Source organism: Moschus berezovskii, chromosome 7, assembly GCF_049115385.1.
Source record: "Moschus berezovskii isolate FMDL1 chromosome 7, NW_MosBer_1.0, whole genome shotgun sequence".
NCBI classification, from domain to species: Eukaryota; Metazoa; Chordata; class Mammalia; order Artiodactyla; family Moschidae; genus Moschus; species Moschus berezovskii.
Window position 1 is genome coordinate 48,448,364 of NC_142466.1, and position 26,493 is coordinate 48,474,856.

Genomic DNA, 26,493 nt, shown 5'->3' on the forward strand with positions numbered 1-26,493 from the left:
GCTCACTATTTTACTAGTGTTTAGGTCACTGCTGGTCATCTCAGAAAATATTTAATTGGTTTTTAAGATGTGTGTGTAGATTGCCTCTGAAACTGGATGGGATTTGTGATCCAGTTGTTTTTGCGTAAGATTCTAAGAGATAATGACAATATACCAAGTACTCCCAAATAGCCCTTCCCAGTGCTTTATACTGATGTTTTATTTGTACAAAATAATTTTAGTTGAACGTTATATAGATTATGAATTATACATTTAGTTGCTAATTGTAAAGCTTTGAGGGGAAAGCAAAACCAAATAATACATTTGATTTCTTAGAACATATAAGTATCTTTAAGAGAAGTTGATTGGCAATTGCTTGCAAGAAATGCTAATGTATTTTTTTAAGAGGAAACTTAAACAATTATTTATTTATTTATTTTTGGCCACACTCCATGGCACATGGGACCATAGTTCCCCAATTGGGGATCGAACTCACACCCCTTGCATTGGAAGGAAGAGGTCTTAACCACTAGAACACCAGAGAAGTCCTAACAAATTTATTTTAAAGAGGAGACAAAAGCACTGGCTTGAAGTTTGGGGAAGTTTTCCAGTTTTCTAGTTTTCACATGTGTGCGGTAGAAACGTACTGTGTCTTATCATAATGCTATCTATGGTGGGCATTCCAAAAATCTACTTTATGTCTAATCACTTCCCAAAGGCTCTATCCTCTAACTACCCTCACTGGAGACTAGGTTTCAACGCATGATTTTAGGGGGACAAACATTGTCTTTGGCAGTGCTCATTGGAGATTCCAAAATAAGAGGCAGAAAGTGAAAGAGGAGAGTGAAAAGGTTGGCTTGAAGCTCAACATTCAGAAAACGAAGATCATGGCATCTGGTCCCATCACTTCATGGGAAATAGATGGGGAAACAGTGGAAACAGTGTCAGACTTTATTTTTTTGGGCTCCAAAATCACTGCAGATGCTGATTGCAGCCATGAAATTAAAAGGCGCTTACTCCTTGGAAGGAAAGTTATGACCAACCTAGATAGCATATTAAAAAGCAGAGACATTACTTTGCCAACCAAGGTCTAGTCAAGGCTATGGTTTTTCCAGAGGTCATGTATGGATGTGAGAGTTGGACTGTGAAGAAAGCTGATCGCCGAAGAATTGATGCTTTTGAACTGTGGTGTTGGAGAAGACTCTTGAGAGTCCCTTGGACTGCAAGGAGATCCAACCAGTCCATTCTAAAGGAGATCAGTGCTGGGTGTTCATTGGAAGGACTGATGCTAAAGCTGAAGCTCCAATACTTTGGCCACCTCATGCAAAGGGTTGACTCACTGGAAAAGACTCTGATGCTGGGAGGGATTGGGGGCAGTAAGAGAAGGGGACGACAGAGAATGAGATGGCTGGATGGCATCACCGACTCGATGGAAGTGAGTTTGAGTGAACTCTGGGAGTTGGTTATGGACAGGGAGGCCTGGTGTGCTATGATTCATGGGGTCGCAAAGAGTCAGACACGACTGAGTGACTGAACTGAACTGAATAAACCATCATGTCTTCTTCAGTTCTGCAAACTAGAGGGAGAGACTTTTGGTAGGAGAAGTAAAGGAATCTTTAAATCAGCAGGTAGTTTTGTGTTTGGAAAATATTTTGGCAGAGTACAGTTTTTTTCTCTTTTGGATGAAGGAGACTTTTGATCTGCAGGCATCATCGGTTTGAATGACATTAATTCTGTAGATCCAGGATGACTCCCAGAGGAGAGTAAAGAAAGACCAGCTGTTGAGAACTCCCTTCGAAGGACACATTTGTCCTCACTGTTTTCAAAGAGGACGGCCTGGTGGGACTGGCTTTGCAACCACTCTGGCTGTAAACCATCATGTTTTATCATTTCTCACCGCAATACATGGATGTCATTTTCTCTATCGTATAAATACTAACCAAGGACATGACAGTTTCATGCCTCAGTCATAATTCTAATTATTCTACTTTCTCAGGCTCGACTTAGGTTCTTTCTTGACAAACCATTACTTTCAGCTTTAGCATGTAGTGTACTCATGGGTCAGTAAAGACTACTCAGACACAGCAATTTCCTTTCTGTTCTGTTTTTGCTAAAAAAAAAGATTGAAGGGACCCATTTTTGTTTTCTTGCCTCCCTTAAAAAGCTGCTGTTTATAAGTGATACTGTCTGTGGAACTTGCCACACAGAGTTTGTTTACCAAGATGCTAGCATCTTTCTGTGCCAGGAGCAGGTAATACCTGTCTGCCTCAGCTGTTCTGGACACATGTCCCAAAATTATACCGGAAAATCCCAAACTGACAATATGATAACCATGGTATACATTTTTTTTTTTTAAAAAAAGAAAAATCCAACTTCAGACTTTCTTGCAGAGCTGCCTGTGGACTATGTTGAATAATTTGCAAATAGCCCATCTTAATTCTCTATGGTCCATCACTCAAATATGCAAAATTAAGGTCTTTTTACAGGGAAGGAAGTAAAAGATACCTATTTTCAAAAAAGGGAACAAAACTTACCATCTGCTTCCATTGAGTTCTGCTTCTCCTGATTTCATAGTCCTTAGAATCAAGGATTTATTTTCTCCTATTTATTCCCTTATCAGAGGTATGTGAACTTAACTATTTGGATCTGGTTTTTCTAGCTTACTTAGAGTGAAAGTTTAATTAATCCAAAAGTTCTAGGTAGCTATCACTGGTAGAACTAAATTATCTTTGGTCTGTGATGCATTTTAAGTTAAAATCTATTCACCATCTAAACTCCTAAATGTCAATTACTGTTTTTCTTCTTTTTATAATGAAGAGGAACATATTAGTAATATTTTCATAAGAAAATATCCATACCTTCTTTGGTCTTGCTCCCAAAGTTAGATAAATGCAAACTGAATTTCAGGAAATTTCCTGTTTAGATATACTTTGTGTGTGTGAGTTTTCAGAGAAAGGCATAGCAGTCTCAAGTGTAGGTGGGAAGTGATTGGATCACAAGAGTGGAGCCCTTATGAATGAAGTTAGTGTCCTTTAGAAGAGATCCCAGAGAGATCCTTTGCCTCTGCTGCTGGGTGAGGACACAGATGGAGGTCTGTAGTCAGCAGCTCAGAAGAGAACCCTCACCAGAACCTAACCATGCTGGCATCCTGATCTCAGACTTCCAGCCTCCACAACCATGAGAAACAAATTTCCGTTGTTTAGAAGTCCCCCTGTCTGTGGTTCTCTATTATAGCAGCCCAGACGGACTAAGACTGTATCTCTAGTGGCTAAGAGTCCTTTCTTCTAGAGGCTGAGGGAAGGGGAGAAATCAGCAATTAAATTTCCTTTCCTTTTTAAAAATATGATGGTTCTTTTTTTCTATCTTTATACATCATGTGGAAACACAGTATCGACAAAAAATTTAGTCACAACCTTAAAGTGGAGAGTTATTTTACTTGGTGAGAATGTTAAGGACCCCAAGCCCCGGAGATATCTTCGCAGTAACTTGGAGAAAACTGTTCCAAGGACATGGGAGAGGGAGCCAGGCTATGTGGTAGTTTGTAACAAAGGGGGCAGACAGTCTGAACATCAAAGATTATTGTGAGGTAAGGAAAATCAGGTACCAAGTAACGTTCTTCTGTGTATGAAAAGATGTAAGCCTGACATTTATTCACACACATTTGTTTAACCATTAAATAGCCCTGAAAGTAAGAGTAACTTGTGAAAAGAACATTCTCCTGGCAACCGTTGTGACAGAACTCACAATAGTGAACGATGCTGATTCCTGGACTTGCTGAGGATTGGTTTCTAATTTCCTAAAATCCCATAAACACATCTCAGACTTGTCAAACTAGAGACCCTGATTTTTGGTTTGTCACATATGGTCCCTGTGCCAGGATTACAGGGTTGTGATTATAGTGTGTAATGTAGCGAGATTGGATTTTTTAAAAATAGCAAACACAGACTTGATACATCCGAATTAGTATTGATTTTAGAAGGCTGTATGTGCATTGCCTGAATGCTGGTTGTAACACAAGACTTCACTGGAGCTTCTCTTTCATTTTTTCCTTTGGAGACAATTGGTGAGGTATACACGCAGACTCTGCTTGTTACATTATAATCAAAATCTTGCTTCCAAATCCCAAATGGTACTTTGAACTTGCCATACATCCTCTTCACCAAGAAATTCCAGATGTTCAAGCTGGATTTAGAAAAGGCAGAGGAACCAGAGATCAAATTGCCAACATCCGTTGAATCATAGAAAAAGCAAGAGAATTCCAGAAAAACATTTGCTTCTGCTTCATTGATACACTAAAGGCTTTGACTGTGTGGATCACAACAAACTGTGGAAAATTCCTAAAGAAATGGGAATACCAGGCCACCGTACCTGCCTCCTGAGAAATCTGTATGCAGGTAAAAAAGCAATGCTTAGAACCAGACATGGAACAGCAAACTGGATCAAAATCGGGAAATGTGTACATCAAGGCTGTATATTGCCACCCTGCTTATTTAACTTATATGCAGAATACATTATCTTATGGATGAAGCATAAGCTGGAATCAAGATTGCCGGGAGTAGTATCAATAACCTCAGATATGCAGATGACACCACCCTATGGCAGAAAGTGAAGAAGAACTAAAGAGGCTCTTGATGCAAGTGAAAGAGGAGAGTGAAAAAATTGGCTTAAAGCTCAACATTCAGAAAACTAAGATCATGGCATCTGGTCCCATCACTTCATGGAAAATAGATGGGGAAACAGAGGAAACAGTGACAAACTTAATTTTGGGGGGCTCGAAAATCACTGCAGATGGTGACTGCAGCCATGAAATTAAAAGACACTTGCTCCTTGGAAGAAAAGTTATGGCCAACCTAGATAGCGTATTAAAAAGCAGAGATATTACCTTGCTAACAGAGGTCCGTCTAGTCAAAGCTATGGTTTTTCCAGTAGTCAGGATGAGATGGCTGGATGGCATCACTGACTTGATGGACATGAGGTTGAGTAAGCTCCAGGGGTTGATGACGGACAGGGAAGCCTGGCGTGCTGCAGTCCATGGGGTCACAAAAAGACACAACTGAGCAACTGAACTGAACTGTATGGATGTGAGAGTTGGACCATAAAGAAAGCTGAGCACTGAAGAATTGATGCTTTTGAACTGTTGTGTTGGTGGAGAAGATTCCGGAGAGTCCCTTGGACTGCAAGGAGATCCAACCAGTCCATCCTAAAGGAAATCAGTCCTGAATATTCATTGGAAGGACTTGCTGAAGCTGAAGCTCCAATACTTTGGCCACCTCATGCGAATAGCTGACTCATTTGAAAAGACCCTGATGCTGGGAGGGATTGTGGGCAGGAGGAGAAGGGGATGACAGAGGATGAGATAGTTGGATGGCATCACCAACTGGATGAACATGAGTTTGAGCAAGCTACGGGGACATGACTGAGCGACTGAACTGACTGACTGACTTCTGACTGTATGTTGTTGTTCAGTTGCTCAGTCACGTCCAACTCTTGAGTCCCCATGGACCGTAACATGCCAGGCTTCCCTGGCTTCCATCATTTCCTAGAGCTTGCTTAAACTCATGTCCATAGAGTCAGTGATGCTATCCAACCATCTCGTCCTATGTCATCCCCTTCTCCTCTTGCCTTCAATCTTTCCCAGCATCAGGATCTTTTCTAAGGAGTCAACTCTTTGCATCAGGTGGTCAAAGTGTTGGAGCTTCAGCATCAGTCCTTCCAATGAATATTCAGAGTTGATTTCCTTTAGGTTTGACTGGTTGGATCTCCTTGCAGTTCAAGGGACCCTCAGGAGTCTTCTCCAGCACCACAGTTCAAAAGCATCAATTCTTCGGTGATCAGCTTTCTTCACAGTCCAACTCTCACATCCATACATGACCACTGGAAAAACCATAGCCTTGACTATGAGAGTTCAAATTTCCACCAAAGGATGGGGGTTGCAACTGTAGAAAATATTCAGAATCCCATGGAAAAAAGAGCCTGGAGTGTACAGTTCATGGGGTCGCAAAGAGTTGGAGACGATGGAGTGACTAACACTACTACTACATGCTACTTGAAAGCCCAAACACCTGAGATGTAAAGAACTCACAGATGGGTGACACAGACACTGCTGGCAGTCTCTGAGAACTCAGAGGGAATTGGAGAAGGCCCAGGAGATTAGAGCTGGGTGAATAGTATCCAGTGTCATCTTTGTTTTTCAGGGTGTACCAGAGTGTTACTGTATTTTGTGCATGTATGCTAAGTTGCTTCAGTCCTGTCGGACTCTTTGGGACCCTATGGAACGTAGCCCACCAGACTCCTCCATGGGACGATTCTCTCAATGGGATTCGCTGTCAATGGGAGTGGGTTGCCATGCCTTCCCCCAGGGGATCTTCCCAACCCAGGGACCACACATGCATCTCTTAGTCTCCTGCATTGGCAGGCAGGTTCTTTTACCACAAGTGCCACCAGAGAAGCCCTGTTATTATATTTTATTTTACTTTATTGTTACTTTTTTGCTGAGAACATCTAAGTTCTTTGTTCAGTTCAGTTCAGTTCAGTTGCTCAGTCGTGTCCGACTCTTTGCGACCCCATGAATCACAGCACGCCAGGCCTCTCTGTCCATCACCAACTCCCGGAGTTCACTCAGACTCATGTCCATAGAGTCAGTGATGCCATCCAGCCATCTCATTCTCTGTCTCCCCTTCTCCTCCTGCCCCCAATCCTTCCCAGCATCAGAGTCTTTTCCAGTGAGTCAACTCGTCGCATGAGGTGGCCATGTTAGCAACTTTCAATTGTATAATACATATTAACAACCATGGTTGCCAATCTGTATTCCAGATCCTCAGGCCTCGTCCATTCTGTGGTTGAAAGTTTGTACCTCTTTACCAATGTTTCCCTATTTTCCCATCCCTTAGCCCCTGGTAACTACCTTTCTACTCTCTGTTTCTGTAAGTTTGACTTTTTAGAAAAGGTTCCTGGGCCTTGCCTGGTGGTCCTATGGTTATAGCTTATCCTTCCAGTGCAGGGGTTTCCTGTTCAGTTCCTGGTTAGGGTGCCAAGATTCCATATGCTTCGTGGCCAAAAAAACCAAAACATAAAACAGAAGCAATATTATAACAAATTCAATAAAGAGTTTTTAAATGGTCCACATTTAAAAAAAAGTTCCACATATAAATAATATTTGTTTTCCTCTATCTGGTGGTTTAGTCACTAAGTCACGTCTGACTCTTGTGATCCATAGATTGTAGCCCACCAGGCTCCTCTGTCCATAGTATTTTCCAGGCAAGAATACTGGAGTGGGTTGCTGTTTCCTTCTCCAGAGGATCTCCTTGACCCAAGAATTGAACTCAGGTCTTCTACATTGCAGGCAGTTTCTTTACCAGCTGAGCCACCAGGGAAGTCCCTTCCTCTATCTAGTTTATTTCATTTAGCATAATGCCCTCGAAGTCCATCCATGTTGCTGTTAAGTGGCAAGATTTCCTTCTTTCTTGTGGCTGAATGATACTCCATTGAATGAATATATATAGTATATAATATATATCACATCATCTTAAAATCTGTTCATCTGTTGACAGATGAAATAGTTTCACCAAATTCATTCATCATCACCCCAAATTTATTAAACTCACATTTTGACTTATTATTGGGTGGCTGCTGTTATTCTAAAGACTAGAAATTATAATAATAAGGCTTGACCCACCTCCCTAAACCATGCCCTAAAAGAATTTGATATAGATACAGAGATAGTTCAAAAATTGATAAATTCAGTAAAATATGAAATAAAATGGTAAGCTGAGAGCCTGAGATGAGAACACACGTTCTTCTCCCTGGCTGCACATAAAATCTAAGTGGAAGCTTTTGAAAAAAATAGAGATGTCTTGTCCCCACACCAGAGCATTGAATTTCCAAGTATAGGATGAAGGTCCAGCATGTATATTTTTTAAAAAAAACCTTCCTAGGTGATTCTGATCTGTAGCCAAGTGTTGAGACCCAATGTGTTTATAGTAGTCCATTCTGCCTATGGGTTTATGGAACACAGCAGTGAAGAAATGCTTGTTGAACTGAGTCTTAGATGGTGAATAGTAGTTTGAGATCAGAAGGAACTCTAAGCAGAAGAGATGGGGGTTTCAAAATCAAGAAGCCAGGCCAGGCCCAGGTTGGCCCGGGAATGTGTAAGTGCTGCAGCGTGGCAGGGGTGTAAAGGCGCAGTGCAGGTCTTGCGTGTGCAGAAAGTGGGTGTGGAGGGCACGTGCACGGGGCAGACAGAGCGTGAGGGACTGGAGCTCATGGTGAATCCGGACTGGGTGAGCATTAGGGATCCGATGTGGGCTGGAAGGAGAGACCTGCTCACAGCACCAGAAGTGGAGAGGGGCAAGACCACAGGCGGTGAGCGCCACTGGGCAGGGCTTTGAGAGACATTCTAAGGCAGAAGTCACAGAATTCGACAACGGTGCATACTGTGTTGTCTGTTAACAATATCACTTCTGGTATTCTTGAACTTTCACTTCTATTTTTTTTCTCACATAATAAAAGCATTCCCTTATATATTTATATATTCCCAGTTATTTTACCCTATCTCTGTACGCTTCAGTTCAGTTCAGTTCAGTTCAGTCGCTCAGTCGTGTCCGACTCTCCGCGACCCCATGAATCACAGCACGCCAGGCCTCCCTGTCCATCACCAGCTCCCGGAGTACACTCAAACTCATGTCCACAGAGTCGGTGATGCCATCCAGCCATCTCATTCTCCGTCGTCCCCTTCTCCTCCCGCCCCCAACATTTCCCAGCATCACAGTCTTTTCCAGTGAGTCAACTCGTCACATGAGGTGGCCAAAGTATTGCAGTTTCAGCTTTAGCATCAGTTCCTCCAATGAACATCCAGGATTGATCTCCTTTAGAATGGACTGGTTGGATCTCCTTGCAGTATAAGGGACTCTCAAGAGTCTTCTCCAACACCACAGTTCAAAAGCATCGATTCTTTGGCGATCAGCCTTCTTCACAGTCCAACTCTCACATCCATACATGACCACGGGAAAAACCATTGCCTTGACTAGACGGACCTTGGTTGGCAAAGTAATGTCTCTGCTTTTTAATATACTATCAAGGTTGGTCATAACTTTCCTTCCAAGGAGCAAGCGTCTTTTAATTTCCTGGCTGCAATCAGCATCTGCAGTGATTTTGGAGCCCAAAAAAACAAAGTCTGACACTGTTTCCACTGTTTTTCCATCTATTTCCCATGAAGTGATGGGACCTTAGGGAATACTAAATGTGAAAAAAAAAAAAAAACCTGTCACTATGATAATAGAATACAGTTGAAAGTGAAAGTGTTAGTCACTGAGTCATGTCCAACTCTTTGAGATCCCCATGGACTATAGCCCACCAGGCTCCTCTGTCTGTGGGATTTCCCAGGCAAGAATACTGGAGTGGGTAACCATTCCCTTCTCCAGGGGATCTTCCCGACCCAGGGATTGAACCAAGGTCTCCTGCACTGAAGGCAGATTCTTAACTATCTGAGCCACCAGGGAAGCCCATTAGACTGAGATTATATATATATATATATATATATATATATTTACTTATATGCATCTATAGTTTGTATTCATATATACATTATTTTTCTTACCATCAACGATTGCCTTCCCCAGTGCACATACTGAGGATAAGCCTGTGAGCCCTGTTAGCATGGTACCAGGAGAATTTGATGAGTGCAAACCCTGCCCGTGTTCCATTCCACTCTCCCACTTGACATTTCTGAATGCAGATATGTCTGACAAGTGTAAATAAGGGTGTCACAGCTCAGAGCAGTACCCATTCCCACCTTGCCATTCCTTACCACTCGTGTGTTCTGGGGTGAACATGCTGTTTTAATCTTCTAATATTTTCTCAGTTGGAATATTTTTAAGGGTAATGCTGAGGTTTCCAAGGTGTAGAAATATATCTTCTCCTTGCAGAGTTCAGAACGTTTTCAAATACCTTGAGACGATACCAGCGTGAGAAAAAGAAACGCTTGGTGTTCAGCCAGCGGACAGAAGGGGTGTCTGCTGCACAGTACTTCCAGGTCAGGGAAGTGGCCCCTGGCAGAACTGTGTCATTTCAAAGTGACACACACCTGGGTGGGGTGGTGGGTAGAGAATAGAGTGCAGTGGTTTTTAACGTGTGGTCCTCTGACCAGCAGGAACATTCCCTCATCTGGGGAACATATTTCATCTGACTGTTGTGGTGAGGTAATTTGATTAGAGGATATAAGTGAAGCACTTAGCATGGTGCCTGGCACGAAGCAAGCTCTCCCAAATGGTGACCGTTATAGTCTTAATATTTATCACTGACTCAGTGCTCCTGGACTTACATGCGCCGCCCCACCCAGCCAGCTTGCTTCCTCAGATTACTACCGTCAGTGCCTTCTGCCGCATCCCCACCCTCTCCTGGGATTTCTGTCCAAGACTTCGCTTTCTCTCTAGTCTGATGGGACTCTTCATGGCCATCCCTTTTGGCCTTGGCCCCTTTCTCTCTCACTTATCTCTTGAATTCTTTTTTCATCGGAGTGAGTCTTAGTTGCAGCACGCAGGATTGTCATTGCTTCCTGTGGGGTCCATTACTGCAGCACACGGATGTTCTAGTAGCGGCATGTAGGCTCAGTAGTTGTGGCATATGGGCTTAGTTGCTCTGTGGCATATGGGATCTAAATTCTCCTACCAGGGATCGAACCCATATCTCCTGCATTGCAAGGCAAATTCTTAACCACTGGACCACCAGGGAAGTCCCCCGTATTTTTCATGACCAGTCTGATCACATGGACCACAGCCTTGTCTAACTAAATGAAACTGTGAGCCATGCCGTGTAGGGCCACCCAAGATGGACAAGTCATGGTGGAGACTTCTGACAATATGTGCTCCACTGGAGAAGGGAATGGCAAACCACTTCAGTATTCTTGCCTTGAGAACCCCATGAACAGTATGAAAAGGCAAAAAGATAGGATACTGAAAGATAAACTCCCCAGGTTGGTAGGTGCCCAATATGCTACTGGAGAACAGTGGAGAAATAACTCCAGAAAGAATGAAGAGACAGAGCCAAAGTAAAACCACCACCCAGTTGTGGAAGTGACTGGTGATGGAAGTAATGTCTGATGCTGTAAAGAGCAATATTGCGTAGGAACCTGGAATGTTAGGTCCATGAATCAAGGCAAACTGAAAGTGGTCAAACAGGAGATGGCAAGAGTGAACATAGACATTTTAGGAATCAGCAAACTAAAATGGACTGGAATGGGTGAATTTAACTCAGATGACCATTATATCTACTACTGTGGGCAAATGGAGTAGCCATCATAGGCAATAGACAGTTCGAAATGCAGTACTTGGATGCAATCTCAAAAATGACAGAATGATCTTTGTTCATTTCCAAGGCAAACCATTCAATATCAAGGTAATCCAAGTCTATGCCCCAACCAGTAATCCTGAAGAAACTGAAGTTGAATGGTTCTATGGAGACCTATAAGACCTTCTAGAACTAACACCCAAGAAAGATGTCCTTTTCATTATAGGGGACTGGAATGCAAAAGTAGGAAGTCAAGAAACACCTGGAATAACAGGCAAATTTGGCCTTGGAGTACAGAATGAAGCAGGGCAAAGGCTAATAGAGTTTTGCCAAGAGAACGTACTTGTCATAACAAACACCCTCTTCCAACAACACAAAAGAAGACTTTACAGATGGACATCACCAGATGGTCAACACCGAAATCAGATTGATTATATTCTTTGCAGCCAAAGATGGAGAAGCTCTATACAGTCAGCAAAAACAAGACCAGGAGCTGACTGTGGCTCAGATCATGAATTCCTTATTGCTAAATTCAGACTTAAGTTGAAGAAAGTAGGGAAAACCACTAGACCATTCAGGTATGATTTAATCATATCCCTTAAGTTTATACAGAGGAAGTGAGAAATAGATTCAAGGGATTAGATCTGATAGACAGAGTGCCTGAAGAACTATGGATGAAGGTTCGTGACATTGTACAGGAGACAGGGATCAAGACCATCCCCAAGAAAAAGAAATGCAAAAAAGCAAAATGGCTGTTTGAGGAGGCCTTACAAATAGCTGTGAAAAGAAGAGAATCGAAAGGGCAAAGGAGAAAAGGAAAGATGTGCCATCTGAATACAGAGTTCCAAAGAATAGCAAGGAGAGATAAGAAAGCCTTCCTCAGCGATCAATGCGGAGAAATAGAAGAAAATAGAATGGGAAAGACTAGAGACCTCTTCAGGAAAGTTAGAGATACCAAGGGAACATTTCATGCAAAGATGGGCTCAATAAAGGACAGAAATGGTATGGACCTAACAGAAGCAGAAGATATTAAGAAGTGGCAAGAATACACAGAAGAACTATACAGAAAAGATCTTTATGACTCAGATAATCATGATGGTGTGATCACTCAGAGCCAGACATCCTGAAATGCAAAGTGAAGTGGGCCTTAGGAAGCATCACTACAAACAAAGCTAGTGGAGGTGATGGAATTCCAGTTGAACTATTTCAAATCCTGGAAGATGATGCTATGAAAGTGCTTCACTCAATATGCCAGCAAATTTGGAAAATTCAGCAGTGGCCACAGGACTGGAAAAGGTCAGTTTTCATTCCAATCCCAAAGAAAGGCAATGCCAAAGAATGCTCAAACTACCGCACAATTGCACTCATTTCACACGTTAGTAAAGTAATGCTCAAAATTCTCCAAGCCAGGTTTCAACAATATGTGAACCGTGAACTTCCAGGTGTTTGAGTTGGATTTAGAAAAGACAGAGGAACCAGAGATCAAATTGCCAACATCTGCTGGATCATCTAAAAAGCAAGAGTTCCAGAAAAACATCTACTTCTGCTTTATTAACTATGCCAAAGCCTTTGACTGTGTGGATCACAACAAACTGTGGAAAGTTCTGAAAGAGATGGGAATACCAGACCACCTGACCTGCCTCCTGAGAAATCTGCATGCAGGTCAAGAAGCAGCAGTTAGACTGGACATGGAACAACAGACTGGTTCCAAATTGGGAAAAGAGTACATCAAGGCTGTATATTTTCACCCTGCTTATTTAACTTATATACAGAGTATATCCTGAGAAATGCTGGCTGGATGAAGCATAAGCTGGAATCACCCAATATGATATTGTAAAGTAATTAGCCTCCAAATAAAATAAATAAAAATAAAATAAAGAAATCATAAGGGGAAAAAAAAAGATTTCCAGGAGAAATATCTATAACCTCAGATATGCAGATGAAACCACCCTTATGGCAGAAAGCCGAGAAGAGCTAAACAGCCTCTTGATGAAAGTGAAAGAGGAGAGTGAAAGAGCTGGCTTAAAGCTCAACATTCAGAAAACTAAGATCATGGCCTCTGGTCCCATCACTTCATGGAAGATTGATGGGGAAACAGTGGAAATGGTGACAGATTTTATTTTTGGTGGCTCGAAAATCACTATAGATGGTGACTGCAGCCATGAAATTAAAAGACGGTTGCTCCTTGGAAGAAAAGTTATAACCAACCTCGACAGCATATTAAAAAGCAGAGACATTACTTTGTCAACAAAGGTCTGTCTGGTCAAAGCTATGGTTTTTCCAGTAGTCATGTATGGATGTGAGAGTTGGACTATAAAGAAAGCTGAGTGCTGAATAATTGATGCTTTTGAACTGTGGTGTTGGAGAAGACTCTTGAGAGTCCCTTGGACAGCTAGGAGATCCAACCAGTGCATCCTAAAAGAAATCAGTCCTGAATATTCATTGGAATGACTGGTGCTGAAGCTGAAACTCCAATCCTTTGGCCACCTGATGCAAAGAACTGACTCATTTAAAAAGACCCTGATTCTGGGCAAGATTGAAGTCAAGAGGACAAGGGGACAACAGAGGATGAGATGGTTTGATGGCATCAGCAACTTAATGGACCTGAGCTTGAATAAACTCCAGGAGTTGGTGATGGACAGGGAGGCCTGGCGTGCTGCAGTCCAATGGGATGCAATGGGTTGGGCACAACTGAGTGACTGAACTGCACTGTGCTTTCAGCCTCTGCTTTGGGAAGGGACCCCCAACACCAGTTGGTCAAGAACTAGGCCTGAATCCATAGTATGGAGCAAGAGTCAAGTCTGGCGTCTCCTTAACATTATGGGCCTTATACGTGGGGCCGGTGTGGACAGGTCACCCGTGTCTCAGAGCCTCCGCTCCCCTGAGAGTTAGGGCCTCTGAGCCTCGGCTCCCCTCAAGTGTTCCTTGACCGTGGTATCTGTATGTGTTTGTGAAGGTCCTGCCTTGTGGCTCGTTTACTCTCCCTCTCCTTCTCTTTTCCTTACAGTCTTATGACCGCCTTTCCCAGCAGCAGAACGTGATGCAAGATTTTGTGATGACAGCCACTTACCACAGAGCCATCCTGCAGAATCACACTGACTTTGGAAATAAAGTAATGCTGGCAGCAGTTTATTAATCTCACACCATTTTAAGAAACCTTATCAAAAACTGGACTCAAAATTCAGCTTTAACTATATACCTAATGGAAAGAATTAACAGCAGGTATTGAAATAACCATTTGTACATGAATGTTCATAACAGCACTGTTCACATTAGCCAAAAAGTGGGAGAATTCCAAATGCCCATCAACTGATGAATAGATGACCAAAACATGATATATCCATAAAGTGGAATATTGTGAATATTGCTTATATTTACAGAGAAGGCAATGGCAACCCACTCCAGTACTCTTGCCTTGAGAATCCCAGAGACAGGGGAGCCTGGTGGGCTGCCGTCTGTGGGGTCGCACAGAGTCGGACTCGACTGAAGCGACTTAGCAGCAGCAGCTTATATTTATATTCATAAAAAGGAATGTAATGCTGATACACACTGCAATGTGGATGAACTGTGGAAACATGCTCAGTGAAAGAAGCCAGTTACAAAGCTCATGATTCCATTTATAGGAAGTATCGAGAATAGAAATCCATGGAGAGAAGGCAGACTCGTGATTCCCAGGGGCCGGGGGAAAGGGACTTGGGGAGTGGCTGCTTAGTGGGCACAGTGCCTTTTGTGAGGGGCTGAAGATGTCTTGCTAGATGTAATGCTTGCATATCATAGTGAATGTACCAAAAACCACTGAATTGGACACTTTAAAATGGTTAATAGCTAATTGTATATTATGTGAATTTTACCTCAAAAGGGAGTTAAGCTTTGAGTGCCAGGAACTCGAGAGGCTGAATGCACTGTGTTTTGATGCACAGAACAGGTTAGGAGCTTTATTGCTACGTAATGAATAGCTCTTATTGTGTGACTTTACTTCACTTTTTTTTTCATAGACTCCATAAGTGCCTGCATTTATTTCCTTCACAAAATGGATCTGAATGATGAATGATTGCTAACACATGGTACAAGTGTTGTCCATTATTTTCCTACCTGTTAAACAGCCAAAGTGTTCCAAATACTATATAGCTCATCTCAGAAAACAAGATCAGGGGTCAGTGAATCAGCAGTGCTGAGATATAGTTTCATATTTTCCCACTTACTGGCTTTGTGATCTTAGGCAAAGCATTAGATTTCTCTGAGCCTCACAATCTCATCTCCTGCCATAGTCATTGTAGGTCAGTGGCCTTTGAGATTTGCAGCAATACTTTTCGGAGAAGGCAATGGCAAGCCACTCTAGTACTCTTGCCTGGAAAATCCCATGGATGGAGGAGCCTGGTAGGCTGCAGTCCGTGGGGTCGCTAAGAGTCGGACACGACTGAGCAACTTCACTTTCACTTTTCCCTTTCACACATTGGAGAAGGAAATAGCAACCCACTCCAGTGTTCTTGCCTGGAGAATCCCAGGGATGGGGTAGCCTGGTGGGCTGCCATGTATGGGGTCGCACAGAGTCGGACACGACTGAAGTGACTTAGCAGCAGTAGCAGCAGCAGCATTACTTTTGCAGGAGGAATGCGGTAGAATCAGGATCTCATCCCTGTGTTCACACATGTTTGCAAAGTTGTATAGCTGCTCCTTTCATGAAGAGATAGTTTGGTTTTTTTTTTTCCTTCATCTCTACGCAATCCTTGGGATGTATTTCAATCAGTGGAATATGACAAAGATGATGTTGCGTGCATTTCAAAGCTTCCGTCTTCATGAGACTTCTGGCTTCCTTCACCCTCTTGGCACACTGAGACCACCATGATGACCATAAGCCCCGTCTAGCTCACTTGAGATTGGGAGGTCAGGTGGAGAAGTGAGGCAGTCCAGTCAGTAGCCAGTACCAACTGCCAGACTGATGAGTGAGGCCAGGCTGGACCTTCCTGTCCAACCACCTCTCCAGCTGAATGCAGGAGCAGGAGTGAATCCAGGTAACACCCAAAGAGAAGCTGCCCAGCCTTCCCACAGAGCTGGGGGAAATAATATATTGGTTCTAGTTTAAGCTACTAAATCCTGATGTAGTTTATGGTGGTGAAATAGTTCATTAAAGCAGAGAAAAGACACATGAAAAAATAGTGACACATAGGCACCCAGCTTGAAGTTGATTTGCTCATGGTTTGTTTTCTGCTGTCATGTCCAACATTTGTGTCACTGCTGTGTTCACTACAGTTAATTATCTGTTCCCAGGAAATTGGTACTTCTCTCAGTCTTTCTATGCCAGGGGATTTTGGGTTGTTTTACATACATCTTGGTTATTATATTATGAGACCCTGGGTCTTGTTTAAAGCCTGTTGATATTTCCAGTTGAGGATTCATTCAGCCTGGTTAGGCTCGCACCACTAGTTGATCTGCTGGGGGCTCTGGTTTCCACATCATTTCAGTTTTCAGAGTCTTCACGGTGCCATCTGGCTCTATCCCATGTGCATGTCACCCAGTGGTCAGTCTGGCACCTCAGTAGAGTTCTCAGAGTTTTGATGTGCTAATTAAGATCAGATCCATGCATGTACAGTGTGAGGGTGAATGTTGGGGTTTCTTTGCCCAGTTCCTTCCTCTCCGTGTCTCCCTGGTACTTAATGGTTCCCTGGGACCACTTTTTAGTCTCTGGTCAAAAGGCTCACTCTGCCACACATATCCGTGGCCTTGCCTAGGTATCACGAAGCAGAGAGAGGACAAAGAGAGGAAAGGAAGTAATGGGGCTTGGTACCTGCCTTTCAGATCTGTGGTGCCATTGAAGGCAGAGGAAGTGTCCCTTCTCTTATAGTGTGGGCTGATGTGATGATATGACTCCTTAAGATTTCTGGGTTGGAGCATAAAAGAAGGGAGGAAAGGGAAAGGGAAAGGAAGGGAAGGGAGAGGAAAAGAAAAAAACAGAGAAAGGGAAAAACTAGAATTTTCACACTCTCTTTGGGCATTAGGGGTTCCCTTCTCCCAGCTGGAGCTCTCTTGCCTGCACCCTGGCCTCCTCAGCTGGTGTGTTGAGGTCAGGCCCCGGTTGAGGGTAAGGAGATATATGGCTCAGAAGTATTTGAAACTCTGATCATCTTCCCCAGTCTCCCCACTACTGTTGACTTTTCAGAGGCTTCAAGTAGCTGCTCCATGTATTCTGTCCAGGTTTTATAGCTGCATTTAGTGAGACAGTCAGAGTGAGGTGGGCTTTCTCTGACTTACCCAAAACTAGACATTTTCAAAAAGTCAAAATAGGTACTCTGGTGGGCAGGAGAAGAAGGTATGACCAGAAATGGCCTTGTCTGATCAAAGGGTCTCATGTGTTGGGGTAACGGGACCCTTCCTCTGCCAGTGGGCACTCCTGGTTAACAGTGAGGAAGTAAACATTCCTACTGAGCAGGGTCAGGTTATGATAGGTAGGCATGATGAGGACAGAAGGACAAAGCTTGTTTCTTCTGACACCCCTCCTGGTATTCAGAATTGTGGATAAGCAGTCTCACTGACCTAAGTCTTACCGTCATCTTGACAGTTGACATAATTCAGCTCTCACCTGTTGGTTGCTTCTCGATGGTTTGAAGAGGTTTCTTGGAAGTAATACTTTTATTTGGGGAAATTTCTCTCCTTCTGAAATTGCTTAGTTTTAATCTCTAATCTATTTTCTTTAATCTGTAGCCTATTTTCTATATTATCTATAATCTGTTTTTAATTCTTATTGTAACTTTAAAGACCGCTCCCCAAACTACTAATAATCTGCATTTGATGAGTTTTTCACAGAAGCTTACAGGGATTTTGTCACTTTACTATTTCATTTGTATTTCTTTTCATCTATGAAAACAAAGATACTGACTAGATCATCTCTAAGGTCACTCCCTCTTCTAACCTTATTGGATACTATGAAATACTTTCTTCTTGCCAGCCTGGAATGGGTTTTTCTGAAAGTGAAATAAAATAGGCATCCATCTGTTGGGGTTTATGAAGGTGATAACTAATGGCATGTTTTATAATTAATTATATCCCTTTCCCCCTCTGAATTCTGAACCAGTTTAGAAATAGACACAGATGTCAGGTATAAATCACAATATCAGCTTTATTGTTGGCAATGTTATTTGCAGTATGGGACTTGGCCAAGTTTCCCACCCATTTTCCCCCAAATTAAACTTTTCCACTCACTTGTGTTCTGAATGTCTGGTCTACCCAGACAGGTCCAGAGCCCACCCAGCAAGCTTCCACATGGTAGACTCAAGAACACATGCTTGGCCAGAAGGTAGACAGGCTGGCCCTTCCAAGTACCAGTGTACTGCACAGGCTGGTCTCTTCCAAGTACAGTGCTCTGCAAGCTCAGACTGGTTTCCAGCATCACCAGTCAGATAGGTCACTTCTGTTATGAGGTAAAAAGAGGAAGGGGAAGTGAGCTCTCTTGTTTCCAGTCCTGTCCACTCCTGAAAGTATCTCTTCCACTCTGAAAATTGAAAGAACAAATTATCCCAGTTGTAATGTCCCAGGAATCCCCTCAGTCCCAGACAAACCAGGATGGTTGGTCACCCTAACTCCAGACCTATCAGATCCACCACAAACCCCAGGATGTTTTAAAGTCCTTTTATGTTTGCTTCGGATTCATGGGGTCACAAAGAGTCAGACACGACTGAGCGACAGAACTGAACTGAACTGAACTGAACTGATGTTTGCTTCATCATACTGAAGACCATGCTAGAATAACCCCCTTGAGTCCATGGAGGATGCTACGTTTTCACTAAGTTCTTGTTTTCTTGCTCATTCAAACTGATTACCTAAAAGGGCTTGGGTTTAGAATGATAATTTTTTTTGTTGTTTTCAGTCACTGTGTCATGTCTGACTCTGCAACTCCATGGACTGCAGCATACTAAGCTTCCCTACCCTTCACTGTCTCCCAGACTTTGCTCAAACTCATGTCCAGTGAGTCAGTGATGCCATCCAACCATCTCATCCTCTGTCACCTCCTTCTGCCTTCAGTCTTTCCCATCATCAGGGTCTTTTCAGTCCCAGTGGCTATTATTTATTGAAGAACTTAGTATATGCAAGCATCACACCAAGAGCTAGCTTTTCATACACTGTTTCTTAGTTCAGGATGCTGTAACAAAATACTCTAGACAGCATGTCTTAAGCATGTCTTAACACAGCATTGATTTCTTATAGTCCAAGATCATTGTCCCTGCAGAGTTGGTGACTGAGGGTTCTTTCCTGGTTTGTGGACAGCAACCTTCTTGCCGTGTCCTCACATAAGAGGGACAGGAAGCAAGCCATCCTCTGTTTCCTCTTATAAGGACACTAATCCCACCATGATGACTCTGCCCTTGTGACCTAATCACCACCCAAAGGCCACGTATTCAAATTCCTTCACCTTGGGGATTGGGGTATCAACCTGTGGATTTTGGAGGGCAAGAAATTCAGTTGCAGCAGTTTTTTTTTTTTTTTAATCATTACAGCTTAATTAGAGACTGGTATTTTTGCCATTTTAGAGATGAGAGAGCTAAGACTTGGGAATGTTGATAATTTACCTGAATTTATACAACTAATAAATGAGAAGGCCAGAAGTTGAACCCAGTTAGTACACATAACCTGTGGAAGGGAGATTGCTCATGGGAATGTTGGCTGAAATTGCAAAGAGAGACTTTTGTTTCCCTGGGCTTAGGATGGAATGGTTGTGGTTCCTTAAAACATCCCCATGCACGTATGAGGCAGCGTTGTACCGTGGTTTAAATTCATGGGTTTTGGAGCCAGAGAGCTAAGTTCAAACTCCAACTTGGCCACTTACTGTGCACCTGCCATAGACCTTTTCCTGTTTGCCTTGAGATCTTGACAGGTTATCTACCATCTCTGGGTTTCCATTTCCTTGTCTGTGAGAGCAGCAGTTACTTCCTAGAGTCCTTGTGAGATCAGGATGATACACTGCATAGGAAGTGCTCAGTTCAGTTCAGTTCAGTTCAGTCGCTCAGTCGTGTCCGACTCTTTGCGACCCCATGAATCATAGCACTCCAGGCCTCCCTGTCCATCACCAACTCCCGGAGGTCACTCAAACTCATGTCCATCGAGTTGGTGATGCCATCCAGCCATCTCATTCTCTGTCGTCCCCTTCTCCTCCTGCCCCCAATCCCTCCCAGCATCAGAGTCTTTTCCAGTGAGTCAACTCTTCGCATGAGGTGGCCAAAGTATTGGAGTTTCAGCTTTAGCGTCAGTTCATGGTCTCAAATATCAGCTCAATCCTTAGTAGCAAGTATTATTGTTATCAATGGTCTCGGGGGTGGTGCTGAAGTTTCCACCTCAGCAATAGTTTTAAATCTTTCGAATCTTGATTTTGCATTCTGCCTCCTTCATGCAGTTTTAATGAAAATCCTTCCTTGGCAGGAGCACTGCTGGCTGAGAACTCCATTTGGAATCTGTCCAGGAAACTGACCCTGCTGGAACCCACTCCACTGCCCTCCTCAGAGTTTCTGTTAATTGCCATCTGGCTATTCTTAGTGTCTTTGAGTATGTGTTCGGAACAAGCAGGGAAAGTCCATCCTGCTGAAGGTGTGGGGCTATATGAGCCGTTGGGTTTTAATTTGGAAATGTTTTGACACTTCATTTGTCAGGGCACCAGTTGCTGGAAACTTGTGAGAATAAGCAGGAGCCAGGAGCTTATTATTTAAAAAAAAAAAAATCATCATTTTCAGTAAAGGAGAGAATCCCCAGCTGCTTTGTGCATCCACAAGTGAGGTGGACTTAGATGGAAGGGATTCAGGGATTTAAAGGCTTAAAAGAAAACATAAATAACTACAACAAACATGCAAAGCCACCTGTTCAGATTGTCAGATGATGTGCAGATTCGCAGAGCCTGAGCTTCTGGCTTGTCCAGTGTGAGTTTTCTTTGGTGTGAACTTATCATCAGTCTGGTCAAATATCTGGACCTGATCCTGCTCTGAAATTCTCTGACTTTGAAACACTGCTGCTGCTTTATTTGTTCAGCCTGGTGCATGAATGAGGGCCAGCCTTCATCACAGACGGAGTAAAGGCCTCAGCACATGCCTGCCAGATAGTCATGTTGACACCTGTTAAAATAGGTCTCACTTCCTGAAAAAAAATGTTAAACTGTTTAATGAGGTATGAAGCACAGACAGAAAGCTGTACATATTTAATGTATACAACTTGATGAGTATGGAGATACGTATACACCCTTGAGGGGCTTCCCATGTGGCTCAGAAATCTGTGAGTGGTAAAGAATCTGCCTGCCAATGCAGGAGATGCAGGAGACTCGGGTTCGATCTATGATTTGGAAAGATCCTCTGGAGGAGGTCATGGCAACCCGCTCCAGTATTCTTGCCTGGAGAATCCCAGGGACAGAGAAGCCTGGTGGGCTACAGTCCAAGGGGTTGCAAAGAGTTGGACACGACTGAGCATGCACACATGCACGCATGATACACCCGTGAAACTAGCACCACAGTCTTGGCCATAACCATATCCATCATTTCCAAAAGTTTTCTCCTGGTTTCTTTGTTTATGATAGTAACTATTATTATTATTTTCTGATGAGAGCACTTACTATAAGATCCAGTCTCTTAGCAACTTTTAAAGTAACAACTACGGCATTGGTAACTATAGGCACTAAGCTATGAAATAGATGTCTAGGAAGCAAGAATGATTCATCCTCCATAAGCGAAACGTTGTACCTTTTGACTGATATTTTCCTGTTTTCCTCTCTCTCCAGCCACTGGCAACAACCACCATTCTACTCTGCTTCTAAGAGTTTGACTCTTTTAACTACTACATATACGTGAAACCATGCAGTATTCATCCCTCTGTGTCTGACTTATTCCACTTTCTATAATGTCCTCCAGGTTCATCCATGTTGTCGCACATGGTATGCATGCATGCATGTGTGCTCAGTCATGTCCTGCTCTCTGCGACCTTGTGGACTGTAGTCCCCCAGGCACTTACGTCCATAGGATTTTCCCAGCAAGGATACTGGAGGGGTTTACCATTCCCTTCTCCAGGGGTTCTTCCCAACCCAGGGATCGAACCCATGTCTCCAGCATAGGCAGGCGGATTCTTTACCACCGAGCCACCTGGGGAGCCCCATGTCACACATGGCAAGATCTCCTTTTTTAAGACAACATAATATTCCATTGTGTGTGTATACCACATTTTCTTTATCCATTCTTCAAATCCTCTGCTTCTCACCCCTGACTATTGACAGCAGAATCCTCATTTAGAGCTGTGTATGAAAGTGGGAAGAAAGGAAGTGACTCCTGCTAGGTGCTTTGCATATCTTCTCTCATTATAATCCTCGTATGTTACTCAGGGTTTTTAGCTGCCAGCATCAGAAACCAACTCGGCTAACTTAAGAAAATAAAGAACAAAAAAGACAAAATAATTTCCTAAAAGTATGCCGATCATCAGAGAACTAGGCATGGAGGCTACAAGACCAAAAATAATTTCCAAAATCATACTACAGAATTGATCTCTGGGAGACATCAGTGTAGCCAAACGTAGACACCCCAGCATACATAGCCTCACCTGAAACTACCCTTGAGTGATGTCTTTTCTCTGTTGCGCTGCTGGAACCTGGAGGTGGCCTTGACCTCACCAGTGTGGATTCTGTGCTGTCTGAGTCTGTGTACCGTCAGTTTCACGTGCAAAGTGCATCTTAGCTGTAGAGCCTCAGTCATGCCTCAGGGATGCTGGGAAAGAGCACGAGACCCCTGCAGCTTCCCAGGTTGAGGTGTGTGCCTCCAAAGTGGGACATTCCCCACGCAAAGGAAAAGGGTTCGGGTGAGAGTTCAGAGAGGCACCAAAGAATGATCAACCACGCCACCTGACAAATTCAAGATATGTTATTAGCCTCATGATATAGATAAAGGGAACAGAGATACATAAATTTAACTGATTTGCTTTAAGGTGCATGGCTCCTAAGTGGAAGAACTGTATGTGAACTCAGGTCTGCTAGGACTGCACAGAGATTTTAGGAGCAATGTAAAATCATTCTTTATATGTTCTGGGTTGGTAATCAGACTGATATTTTATTTATGTGATTTTTGGAATGTGTATGAGGATAGGATGTGATTGTGAAAAACAGTCTCTGTGATACATGTACACAGGTATATGTGTCTGTTTTGTGTATATTATGTTTTTTGTATATATCTTGTGTGTCTGTTTTGTGTATGTATCATATTTCCCTCTGACTTGGACTTTGGAGGCTGTTTTACTTTCCTGGGGCTGTCATAACAAATTACCGCAAACTGGTTAGCTTAGAACAACAGAAATTTATTCTCTCCCAGTTCCAGAGGTCAGAAGTCCAAAATCAGGGTGTCAGCAAGCCTATGCTCCCTCTGAACGCTGTAGGGGAGGATCCTTCCGCGCCTTTCCCTAGCTTCTTGAGGTTGCTGGTGGTTCTCAGTGTTTCTTAAAAATGCATCACTCCAGTTTCATCTTTGTCAGGTGGCATTCTCCCTGTGTGTCTTATGTCTCTGTGTAAATCTCCCTCTCCTTGTAATGGCACCAGGCATTTAGGGCTCTCCCTAGTCTAGTTATGATACTCTTAATTTGATATATCTGTAAAAACCATGTTTTCTTTTTTTTTTTTTGAACAGAGGAAAATTTATGCGTCGAACCTGGACTGGTCACTTATGATAATATACATGCTACAATTCCATTCTCCCCAATCATTCCACCTTCACCCTCTCCCACAGAGTCCCAAAGACTGTTCTAAATGCCTATGTCTCTTTTGCAGTCTCTTATATAGGGTTCAGGTTACCATTTTTCTAAATTCCATATATATGCGTTAATATACAGTATTGATGTTCTTCTTTCTGGCTTACTTCACTCTGTATAATTGGCTCCAATTTCATCCACCTCATTAAAACTGATTCAAATGCATTCTTTTTGATGGCTGAGAAATACTCCATTGTGTATATGTACCAAAGCTTTCTTATCCATTCATCTGCAGATGGACATCTAGGTTGCTTCCATGTCCTGGCTATTATAAACAGTGCTGCAATGAACATTGGAGTACATGTGTCTCTTTCAATTCTGGTTTCCTCGGTGTGTATGCCCAGGAGTGCGATCGCTGGATCATATGGCAGTTCTATTTCCAGTTTTCTGAGGAATCTCCACACTGTTCTCCATAGTGGCTGTACTAGTTTGCATTCCCACCAACAGTGTAAGAGGTTTCCCTTCTCTCCACACCCTCTCCAGCACTTATTGCATGTAGACTTTTGGATAGCAGCCATTCTGACTGGTGTGAAATGGTATCTCATTGTGGTTTTGAAAACCATGTTTTCAAATACAGTTACATTCACGGATTCTGGGTAGACATGAATTTTGGAGGGCACTACTTCAACGTAGTACAGAGGCCAAGGTTCATGTTAGATCATATGCCACAAAAACTCACCCCTGAGATTAATTCTCAGGTGAGGAGGTAGAAGCAGAAAATGGATCTTGGTTTTAATGGATCTCTTTAGCCCCCGAAGTCCTGAGGGGGCCCCCACGTAGATTTCCTGAATGCGAGTGAGTGAAGCAGATGGTGTGTCTGTGCCAGGATTCTCCTGAGCTTGGATAGAATCTGCTCCTGTGAGGGCACTGGAGAAAGATGCCAGAACCAGCACAGGAAAGTGCTTTCATTTGGTATGAAAGCAAAGTGCAGCTTTCAAGGCGAGCCAAGAAGACTGAATAAACAATATTCACAGACTGCTTTTCAGGGCATTTGGAAAAGAGGGAGCTAGGGGCTTTAATGTAGTAGATGGATTTTCTAGTCAAGATAGCTGTGCTCCAAGCCAGTCTCTGTACCTTTCAAGATGCTGACATTTGACCTTCATCTTTTGGAAGTCAATTTTAAAATGAGTTAAGAACACTTAACATATGATGACAGTAAGAATTTAGTGAACTGCTGCACCCGAGTCTCAGCACAGCATCAGAGTTCTGTGAACACACTGGGGAATCCGAATCAGAAATCATCAGCACTGCAGGGGCACGGCTTAGCTGGACTTGTTGGGGTGAACTAGGTTATGCTGCTGTAAGAGTCAGTCCTCAGAGCTCCGTGGTTTAAACCAGTAGAGCCTTGTATATTGCTTGTTTAATCCACTGTGGGTTTGCTGAGGGCTGTGTTTTGTCTCATTCTCACCCCGAGACCCAGGCTGAGGAAGCCGCCTCCTGTTGCCGAGAGAAGGGGTGTGTGGCAAAGCACACAACTCATTCTTCAGTCTTCCTCCCAGAAGTGACCCATCGTAACTCCTGGCACATTACATGGGCCAAAGCGAGTCATGTGTGTGCTCAGTCGTGTCGGACTCTTTGCAGCCCACAGACTGTAGTCCACCAGGCTCATGGTCATTCCTGATTTCCAAAGGGCAAGGGATGCAGTTCTGCCATGTGCCCATAAGGAGAACCAGAAATATCTGGTAAGTGGCCTAATAACTGTCAAACCAGATGCCACCTTTGCAGAATCATTAAAGAAGGCACAGATTGCCTAAGGTGAAATTCTCAGTGCCTCAGCCGTGCATGGGAGGGAGCTAGGGAAAACAAGAACTTTGTTATCACTAATACGGTTTTATTGGTTAGCTTGCTATTAACTTCTACCTGGTGGAGTCCCTTCCCACAAAAGGCAGTGCATTTTAAGAACATCCTAGGGTTGAATTTCTGAACCTTTCACGTTCAGTAAGAGACAGTGGCATGAAAGGCTAACTTGGAGTAACTACTGACGTTGTTATTTGTTACTGACTTTGTTAAAGGCTCAGTACAGCAGGAACTTGTAACGTAGATGTCTTTGTGGTATTATCTACTTTGCAAGGTGAGATTGTAAATAGATAAAGAGAATCAAGTCAGTAAAAGCAGTTAAATTTGACAAAACAAAGTCCTGTACCAGAACCTGGTCTTCTCCAGCCCTGAATTAGGACTTGGGCATCGGTGAACCTAGAACTTGTGCCTGTATCTTCTTTTTGCTTAATTTCCTAAATCTGAGGTGCTGACACAGTCACTCAACCCCAGAGTAGTAGCTTTAGTAGTAGGTTTAGAAATTAGAAGTACAAAAATCCAGAAAAGACAGAATTAAAGAAAAATGTCAACAGACGTTGAATTTTGTTTAAGGACCACTGTTTTCTTAGCCTCAGATCCCCAAATCACAGATCGTGCAGGAAAGGTTTATGTGCTAGGACTGTCTCAGGGAGGGCAGTCTCCCTAGAGCAGGAGCACGGCAGGGAA

General features: G+C 43.1%; 1 pseudogene across 1 annotated transcript in view; it reads left to right on the forward strand.

Annotated features, from left to right (window-relative positions):
• Window positions 1–26,493, forward strand: part of LOC129557126 (histone-arginine methyltransferase CARM1-like) — a 261,333-nt pseudogene that overhangs the window by 130,942 nt on the left and 103,898 nt on the right. The window contains exons 3-4 of the transcript XR_016037816.1: window positions 9,903–10,009; window positions 14,270–14,374. The product of XR_016037816.1 is annotated as a histone-arginine methyltransferase CARM1-like (transcript). The remainder of the gene's footprint in view (window positions 1–9,902; window positions 10,010–14,269; window positions 14,375–26,493) is intronic.